Source organism: Bos indicus, chromosome 18, assembly GCF_029378745.1.
Source record: "Bos indicus isolate NIAB-ARS_2022 breed Sahiwal x Tharparkar chromosome 18, NIAB-ARS_B.indTharparkar_mat_pri_1.0, whole genome shotgun sequence".
NCBI lineage: Eukaryota > Metazoa > Chordata > Mammalia > Artiodactyla > Bovidae > Bos > Bos indicus.
Window position 1 is genome coordinate 45,999,529 of NC_091777.1, and position 10,242 is coordinate 46,009,770.

At 43.4% G+C, this 10,242-nt stretch overlaps 1 long non-coding RNA gene across 1 annotated transcript in view; it reads right to left on the minus strand.

The window, feature by feature from the left end:
- Positions 1 to 1,352: 1,352 nt before the first annotated feature.
- The window catches only part of LOC139177290 (uncharacterized), a 28,261-nt gene continuing 19,371 nt past the window's right edge, over positions 1,353 to 10,242 (minus strand). The window contains exon 2 of the long non-coding RNA XR_011561783.1: positions 1,353 to 2,538. This is a non-coding gene — a long non-coding RNA (uncharacterized lncRNA). The remainder of the gene's footprint in view (positions 2,539 to 10,242) is intronic.

Consider the following 10,242-nt stretch of genomic DNA (forward strand, 5'->3'; position numbering starts at 1 on the left):
GGGGGCAGATGGTCTCCATCTGAATCCTGCAGGATTTCTTTTTTGTCATCAATCAATTTTTGTGCCATTAATATTTTTCCTTTCCCTTTTTGAAGGGAAATAGAATCTCGCCCAAGGGGGAGGATCATGAGTCAACCACAACCATGAATCAATATACAGATATTGATCCGGGTGTCCTGGCTCTCCTGTGACCACTGCATAGACTGCTTTTACTACATTTAAGTCCATGGTGCCCTCTGATGGCCATCCAACTCCCATAGAGGGCCAATCAACTTCACAGAGTACGTGGAGCCAGTTAGACATCATTTTCACCCCATAATCTCCTCCAAATCCCTTTTTAAAATTCTTAATCATGCACTCCAATACAGCTGCCTTAGATTCACTTTCTCCCATTTTGCTTACCTTCTTGGATCTTCTTTCTTCCCTTTTTGTTCTGTTTATGAAGTTCTTGGCATCCTAAGTACTTCTAATATTTCCACTCAATGAAACATTTAAATTGCCATTCCGCCTCTTTCCTAATTGGGGTGAGAAGAGCCTTAGCTGCCAAATCCCAGAGGGAGAAAGGAGATCCACGTGTCTTCACCTGCCAGTCGGCATGGCTAAACCAGAACACCAGGTGGTCCTAGAGTGTTTCTCCTCTGATGTTAAGAATCCGTTCTTAGTGGGCTTGATCGGGTGTGGATGAAAACATAGATGGATTAAATATCCCACGTCCCAGGCTACCCCTGGAAAGGCCAATTTGCATATTCATTTGCATATCCCCCTCCCTCTCACCTGACAGTCCTGAGAGGATTAAGAATTTCACAGCAAATGGGACACCTCCTAGGGGAGGGTAGAATATGAGTGCACAAAGACCAAGTTTCTTCCCCCAAAAGCCCTCTTGCAATTGCTTGGTAGCAATTTACCCCAACACGGGCGTGGACACCACCTCCTTTGTAACATTCACCCAAGTTCTGTCCTTCAAAAGCCCTCTCACAATCACCTGGTAACAATTTATCACCAGACCACGTGGACATCACCTCCTTTATAACATTCAAGGTCAGTGTGTGTCTCCCATTCCCTCCCAGGGGGTTGATCAGGGCCCCTCTTCCACCGTTCTGGGTGGGAACCTCCTCACCTGAGTGTTCAGTTCCCTTTACTGCTGTCCACTATTCACTTAACATGAGGGGTCCGGGTGCCAGGAAGTGGGATTTTTCCAGAAGGGCAAGGCGCCTTCCCCCTTCTAGAAGATCCCAGTTGCGAGGCCTCAGAGTAGCCCCAAACAGGACTTGTCTCCTCAAAGTGAGGAGCTTCCCAGCCCATGCACCAAATGTTGTAGCCAAACACCTCAGGAAGCAAACTCACTCAGAAGGACAACGGATAGTGAAATGCAGTTTATTACACCGGCGGGTCCAAAGCAGAGTTTCCTCTTGGCTAGGGATCCTGACCGAATTTTGTGACAACCTTTTATACCTAAAGTATACGTGCCCAAGCCCACATCCCCAAATTTCTCAAGTCTGCTCTTGAAAATGTTAGAAAGAGATACAATCAGGTTACAGTCGTGACACACTCCAAAGGTCATCTAGTCATGCAGTGTAGCCCACATCAATGGGCATTTCAAAGATTACAGAAGGTGATTGATTACATAGTGGATTATTACATTCTTCTTGGTTCCGGGGAGTCTAGGTAGGAGGTCAGCCTGGTCTGGTGTTTGTCCATTCAGGAGGCTTGCTCGGCCATGGGTATGTTGTCTCTATGGTTACCAGATATATAGTCCAAAGTTCACTGAGAATGCAAGATGGAGTTTCCTTCCTTTTAAAATGGAGTCAGTTTAGTCAAAGGACCAGGTTAACCTGGTTCTTTTCTCCTTCATCACAACTGCACTTAATAATGAATTCTCCTAATGCTAATATAAAGGGAACTTGTGGGGGGTAAAAAAAAAAAAAAATCTCATGTCAATTATGATTTATCTCAAACAAAACAGACAGGAGAAAAACGAAGTGGCAACACCAAAGCTGAACAGCTGCATGAAATTACTACATAAATTGTCAAAAAGTATTCATAAAAAGTTCTATTCAATGAAAGACAGGTAAACAAAAGACAAAAGATACAGTAAAAAACTAGAACATATCTGTAACATATATAGTTAATAGAATATTAATATAAGGAGTATATTAAAAAATTTCTTAAAAATCTAAACCAGAAGTCAAAACCTTTAGTAGAACAACAGGCAAAAGATCATGAACTTATATTTCACAGAAAATACACACTGGCCAAAAAAATGTGATAAAGGAGTTCAACCTCAACAGTAATGTGGTAAATGCAAATGAAAACCAAAGTGAGAAACCAGTTAGCACTCATTCAACTGGCAAAAATTATGATAGTCTCAAACTATCACGTGTGGGAGAGCATGAGATCTGTGAAATCTCACATCCATTACTGGTGAAGTTAAGTTGGTAAAGTCACTTTAGAAAACATTGGGCAACATCTTGCAAAGCTGTTTTCGATCTTCCAGTCACTCCACTCATAGGAAGAGTTACAGCTAAAACTCCCACACACCTGCATGATTACACACATACAAGATTACATGATTACACACATACAATATTACACGTGCATGATTACATACATATAAGAATCTTCATGGCAGCAAAGTGGGCGACCACCAAAAAAATAGGAAACAAGTATCTTTTCATTGAAAAATGTAGTATGGTCAGAATCTTTGGATATAATTATGGAAACAGGTGATCCACAAAAATCAATAAGTACATTGTGATATACTGATATAACAATATTTTGAGAAGGAAAAAAATCTACAGCTCACACATCATGATTCTTAATAACGCTAAATTTTTTAAAAGCATGTATCAGAAAACTACATTAATGTCTTGGTCGATATGGGCTGCTGCAACAAAATACCAAAGCCTGGGCTGCTTACAAACAGCAACATTTGTTTCTCACAATTCTGAAGGCTGGGGAGTCCAGGATTGAGGTGCTAGCATGATCACGTGCCTGGTGAGGGCATTCTTTCTGATTCATAGTCAGTGCCTTCCTGCTGTGTCCCCACATGGTAGAAGGGAACCTACCAGATAAGACACTGAACCCTCACGACTTTTTCTTCTCCCAAAGGCCTCACTTCCTAACACCATCATCTTTGGAGGTGAGGATTTCAACAAATGAATTTGAAAGCTACACGTTCCAGCAGCAGCATGAACTATGATAAACACTTATCAGAAGTTAAAAAACAGAAAACCATTTAATATATTGTTTAAGTATGCTTATAAACAGGTAAAATAATTAAACTAAGGAATGAATTGACAGCCAGATGAAAAAGACAAATTGTTTGAAAAATGCAAAATAACAAATCCAACAGAAGAAAAAAAAATCTGAAAGGCACCACAATCTACAAAAGAAATTCAATTTATAATACAAAACACTCCCACATATAAAGTAATGAAATTATTAAGGTAAATTCAAGACAGTGATTAACAAGAAGAGAGAAGATGGAAAAGGGGAGAAACATACAGACTGAGGTAGGATACTGGTTAGTTATACTCCTTCCTGTTCTTGCACTGGCTAATGGTAATCTTTTAGAGGAAATAAATAAATGACTGGAAAAAGTTTAAATATAAACAGGATGGTACAATGACAAGTGATGAATGTGACATAAAACAAGGTTTATGTGAGATGTGAGATGCCAAACAGTATTGTGGTTAATGTCAAGCATCTGGGGGTTGTGGTTACTGTCAAGCACCTGGGGAGAATCAACCTGGGCTCAAATCCCAGCAACACCCCTTGCTAGTCTTCTGCCCTTCAGCAAGTCATTCAACTTCCACAAGCTTCTGCTCCCTCAAGGACAAATCAGAGTATAAGCAGAGTCTCAAAAATCACCATGAGAGTGCACTGAAACAGTGCATACACACTGTTTAGTATGATACAAGCACCAAAAAGCAATGAATACCTAACTATCCCACCTACACTACAGCATGAACATGGACACAACATACATGCACTGAAGAATGAAGTAGAGGTGCATCATTAAGGGAAATTAATCACAGTTGAAAGAAGAAAGAGCCATGAGATGCCCAGCAAAGCAAATACTGAGGAGGCAATCAGAGTAAGAGGCCTCTGATCAGAATTGGAGAAGAGGGACCACTGGGACTAAGGGACAAAGAAAGTGAAACATGTTTCTGCTGCATCAGAAACCAGTACAGCGTGGTGGTGTAGGCTGTAACTTTAGTTCAGATCCTGCCTGTACCAGGCACAGTCATCCTGACAATTATTAATTGCCTCTAAATCACCACTTCCTAATCTGAAACACTGGGAGATGCACAGTTCTTAATTCGCTAGCTGCCATGAGGGTTAACAAGACAACATCTGTAAAATACCCTGGTGGTCCAGTGGTTAAGAATCCCCCTGCCAATGCAGGGGGCAAAGGTTCGATTCCTGGTCCAGGAAGATCCCACATGTACAACTAAGCCCACATGCTGCAACTACTGAAGCCTGTGCGCCTAGAGCCCATGCTCCACAGTAAGAGAAACCACTGCAATAAGATGGCACACTGAACTAGAGAAAGCCCATGTGCAGCAACGAAGACCCAGCACAGCCAAAAAGAAATAGAAAAATATTTTTTAATAAAATAGTCAGCATAGTGCCTGGCACAGGATGAATGTTTAGCAAATTGAAGGCCATTACTGTTATTACTATTATTGTTTAGTTACTAAGTCATATCTGACTCTTTGCGAAGACCCCATGGACTGTAGCCCACCAGGCTCCTCTGTCCATGGGATTTCCCAGGCAACAATACTGGAGTGGGTTGCCATTTCCTTCTCCAGGGGATCTTCCCAACCCAGGAGTCAAATCCAGGTCTCCTGCTTGGCAGGCAGATTCTTTATCAGTGAGCCACCTGGGAAGCCCATTATTGCTGTGACATTTGGCAATTAGGATAAAAGCTACAACCACATCAAGAATGGTTTCAATGCTATGGTTCTGAGCCACCTCACCCTTGGGCATCAGAAAGGAACAGGGAAGATACCAAGTGCTCATGAGAACATGGAGCAATGAGTACTCTCATTCATGGCTGGTGGGAGCATGAAAGGGTGCAGCCACTCTGTAAAACTGTCTGACAGTTTCTGTTCAAGCTATACACACACACACAAACACACACACACACACACACACACCCTAAGACCCAGTCATGCCTATCTTGTGTATACTTCCAACAGAAATGAGTATCCCAAAGTAACATGAAGAGACTGTCCATAAATCAGATATATGAAAAAACTAAAATGGCAATCATGGCAGAATGGACATACTTACAATGAGATACTGCTGAGTACTGAGAAAGAACAGAGGTGAGCTATATACAACCACAAGAAGGACTCTCACAGTATAATGAAGATCAGAAGACAGACATAACAGAATAAACTGTGGGGTTCCATTTGTATCAGTTCAAGAACAGTCAAAGTTAATCTGTGATGACAGAGTCTAAGTACTGGTTACCTTTCTAGAAGGAAGCATGAGACTCCTCCTAAGTTGCAGAATTTGTGATTTATTCTCTGGTGCAGGAAGTAGCCACTGCAGGGGGCAAGACCTCTTCCACAAAGTTGGGAAAGGAAGCTATAGGTACAAGACAGAGATAATCTATAAGGTTGAAAAGCAAGAAAAAAGGGCATGAAGTAGGCTGTATGCCAAGATATCAGTGGCTCAGGGAGTGAATGTTTGGATCAGTGGTTATATACATGGGACCAAGCTGACCAAAGACACAGTGGATGTGGGCTAACCAGTCAGAAATGTCTTGGCATCATCTTGGCAAAACATAATGAGAGCTAAGATCAGGAGGTTTGTGGTTGGAGTCCATGGAGGTGGTGGAGGTGATGGATTCACCCAAAGTGAAAAACATAAACAAGATGATGGTGGCTGAATGCTGGATTAGGTGGAATGTTTGTGTTGGGAGGTACAGTGCTAAATAGCCTTGAAGGAGAAAGTCCATGGGAAAATGGCGAAGGGCCAGAAGTACCCAGGCATTATGTACTGATAGCTGAAAAACATTTCCTGCCTTTGGCTATGCTCGGCGCCAAGATTTAACAATTAAACATTAAAGACATTGCTTGAGAAAATGGGTCATGGATAAATACATGGGTCGTTAAGAATGCGCTGTTCCTTGAAGTATCTTTTACTGATTATATCCTAGCCTTGTACGTGTTCTGCTGGCTGTATGCTCTAAGCTCTTTGTTCCTTGCTCCTATAAAAAGGCTTGACTGCAGAAATAAACTTGTCAGTCCTTGCGGAGACTGTCCAAGTGTTGTTCTTTCAGGTTCACCGTTTCCAAGTCCCAGAGACATATCTCCAACAGTTTGTACAAGGTCATTTCCCACCTTCTCAATTGTCTGAATGACAGGACCATCCACTGACACTGTGGAAAGTGGAGTGGGCAAGATCATGATTTCCTTCCAAGGTATGAAGGATCTGATGGAACAGGTGGAATGCAACTGAACGTTAAATATTTGGGAGAGATGCCATTGAGCTATGGAAGGGACTAGACACATACATGAACTGGCTGAAGACGGCCAAGGAAGCAGGAGAGGGGCAAGACCATGACTCTGCAGTGGTGACAGTCAACACACTTGGTGACTCCACCGGTTCTCAGCAGCCCAGATGTGGGCCTGACAAAACCAAAGGCTTCCTTGCGACTCCACAGTAAAGGAGGGCCAGGAAGACAAGGCAGCTAGGGACTGCTTCCATCTGACAAATGAGAGTATGGATGAACAGATAGAAAAGGGTAGGATGCAGAGTACAGACAGAGACAGTAACATAAACTTTTTTTTCTGAGTTCAGGAGGATCTGGGAGATACTATGCATCATGACTGACACTATTAAATGAAAGATCCTAACAACTGACTTTTTCTGAGCTTGTAACTGTAACTCAGGCAAGGTGCTAAGCAGTTTCATGCATCAAATGATTACATCTTCACACAGCCTAGTTAGTTAGAAATCATCATCACTTTTATTTTTCAGGAGTAGGCCAAGACTGGTTTGAGGTAAACGAAACCCAGAAACCTGTCTTGGACATACAGCTCTCAGTTCCCAGCTGTATTGAAAGAGGCACACAAAGACTCACAGTCACAGAGATGAGACCTGTGGTTGCTGGAGGAAGCGGGGTGTAGAATGGGAGTTTGGGATTAGCAGATGTGAACAATATTTTATATATATATATAAATATATATAAATATATATATAAATATATATATATATATATATATAACTGGATCACTTTGTTGTACACCAGAAACTAACAGAACATTGTAAATCAACTATACTTCAATAAAATTTTAAAAAAAATTTTTTTTTAAAGGGATGGCCAACTGCTGAGTTCTTGTTAGCAGAATATGAGGGGAAATTAATGTGGGTGTTACTTCCATCCTTCTCTCATTTTCCCTCTGCCAGTGGAATGATGCCAAGGTAACTATAAAGCCAGACAGGTGACACCTGGGTCTTTGAAAACTGTGTGATATGAACTCCCATGCTGACACATGAACCCTGCCCTGAGAAAAATCCTTTTTACGTGTTGAGCCACTTAGCTTTTGGAGATTATATGTCACAGCAGTGAGCATTAACAGCAAAACAAGGCCTCTCCAAATTATGCCACTTCTCTATTGCCACTGGGCTGGTGACCACAAAGGCAGACTTTAATACTAAGCAGTTGGAGTCCACAGCCTCACCCTTACATAAAACATCTCCTTTACCCTGTGGCGGAAAAGAATGTGTTGAGGTGGGAGGACAGAGAGACCTCAAGATGGAGAGCTCAGGACTTCCCTAGTGGTCCAGTGGCTAAGACACCATGCTCCCAATGCAGGGACCTAGATTCCATCCCTGATTGGGGAACTAGATCCCAAAAGCCTCCACTAAAGCCTCAGCTTGCTGCAACATAAAGATCTAAAAACTACAAGTCATGTGTGCTACAACTAAAACCCAGTACAAATAAGTAATAAACATTGAAGAAAAAAAAAAAAAAAGGAGAGAGCAAGCTCTACACTGACCCAGGCACTTAAGAAGGCCACAACAAGAAGTCTCCCACAAAATTTCAGAGGCAGTGGTCCCCTCAGTCAAGGCAGCCATGACCCCCACTGCTTAACACTTGGCCACCCAGCTGGCCAGGCACTTGGGGGGACGCATCTCTTCACCACCCACAGCTTCTGCCTGTGCTTCAGTGGGTGGGTCAGAGCTGGTTTGGGAATCGGACAGCCTGTCCAGAACTTTGAGTGGAGACAGGGCCTCAGAATGGGCTACTCTTGTCCAAACTGATCTGTGACCTGGGAAGCAGAGCCAAGAACATCAGCATTAGGCCCTAAAGGCTGAGACCCTAGACAACAAGCACTCTATGGAGAGGAATAGGAACAGATGATAACGATCATAATACTTATCAGTAGTTAAGCATAATACTAATCAACTGGTCCTCACCGCCTGCCTGACCACACTGAATGTTCATGTGCTAAATTCTAGCAATTACTCAATCCTTTCCAACCATGGAGCTAGACTCCCACTTGGAACACAGTCTACTGAAATGACAGCTGCCTCTTCTATAACCTGGCAAACATCAACTTATTTCTCTGACTCTTGACTTTTCAATCAAAACAATAATAGCTCCCACTTCACCAGGTGGTTTTCGAATTAAAAAGAAAATGTTCAAGAAGCAAATACCAGAATGCCTGGCACATATAAGTGCTTGTCATGTCTTCCTACTTCAGAGCTGTGTGACCTTTGGCAGGCCTCAAGTTCCTCTTCTATATAGTAGGGATGCTGCTGCTGCTGCTGCTGCTAAGTCGCTTCAGTGTCTGACTCTGTGCGACCCCAGAGACAGCAGCCCACCAGGCTCCCACGTCCCTGGGATTCTCCAGGCAAGAACGCTGGAGTGGGTTGCCATTTCCTTCTCCAAGTAGGGATGCTACTAGAAGCTAATTCTGGGGAGGTGGGGTGACTCCACCTTAGCACAGATCAAGTGCTATATGGAGGCCAGCTGTTACAACTGTTTTCATTGTTATTTTCCCTCTTTGCTCCCAAAACACCCTGCAGAGAAAAATCAACCACGCCCCATCTCTGCTTTGGAAACTACCAGACTCTGTGCACAAAGATTTCAAAAGACAGGCTGATGGGGATAGGGGTACTTTATCTAGAACTAGTAAGGGCAGGGAAAGACCCTTCTAAGAGGCGACACTGATGGAGAGCTGTGAAGGAAGTGAAGAAACAGCTCTGCAGAGATCTGGGAGCAGTTTCCTAAACTGAGGAAACTGCAGAAGCTGGGAGGTGGGAAAGAGCTTGGAATGTTCAAGACAGCTTAGCAAGACAGCAGTGAGCAAGGGAACAGAAAGGGAGAACAGAAGGTGGTGGGGAGGGGAGATGGATACAGCAGGACCCCACAGGCCATGATGGAAGATTTGGATTTAAGTGTGATGGGAGTCCCTTATTTCAAGTGTGATGGGTCCATTCACTCATTAACCACTTGTGGAGCACCAGTTACAGGCCCTGTACTGTTCTAGGCCTGAGAATAAAGCAGAGAGCAGGAGTGATGCTCCAGGGCTGGGGACAGGTCCCCAAGAAGGAATGCAGAAAACCATCTCAAATCACAGTTGAGAATTCTGCAGACAGAAAAAAGAGAGAGGTATCCAAGACTAGATGACTTTAAATGGAGTGAGTGGGGAAAGACCTCCCCAAGGAGGGGACTCTGGGGGGGAGCCTGAAATGACGTGAGAAGGGCAATCACGTGGAGGACAAATGAACAAGTAAAAGAAGTCCTGACAGTGATTAGGGCTATGACAAAGTAAACATGGTGCCAAGCTAGAGAGTAACCCAGGGCCTGTTGCGTGTTCATGTGGGAAAAGACACAACACTCCTGCACACCACCATTACTGAATATGTAATGGATTTGCCCTTCAAATGTGAGTGTCTTAAACAGGTCGACTGATTCAATACTGTCGCCGGCAAGTTAACCCCACTTGCAAGAACCAAATAGCAATTGCAAAGATGCATTCAGGGGCCTCCTTGGCTCACCACCTGATGTGCCATCTTCTGCACCCTGGCAGAGGAGCAGCAATTCCAAACACGTTATTCCCACCCACCTTTTCTGCAGGCTTATCCCTACTCTTCCGCGGCGCAGAGGCTAGAGCTCAGAAAGGCCCACATGTCAGATTCTTCTTGGGGTAAGTCCCGAAGATCTGCCCAGAAACGCACCTCCGTAACAACACAATACAGAACGATGCTCCCTCG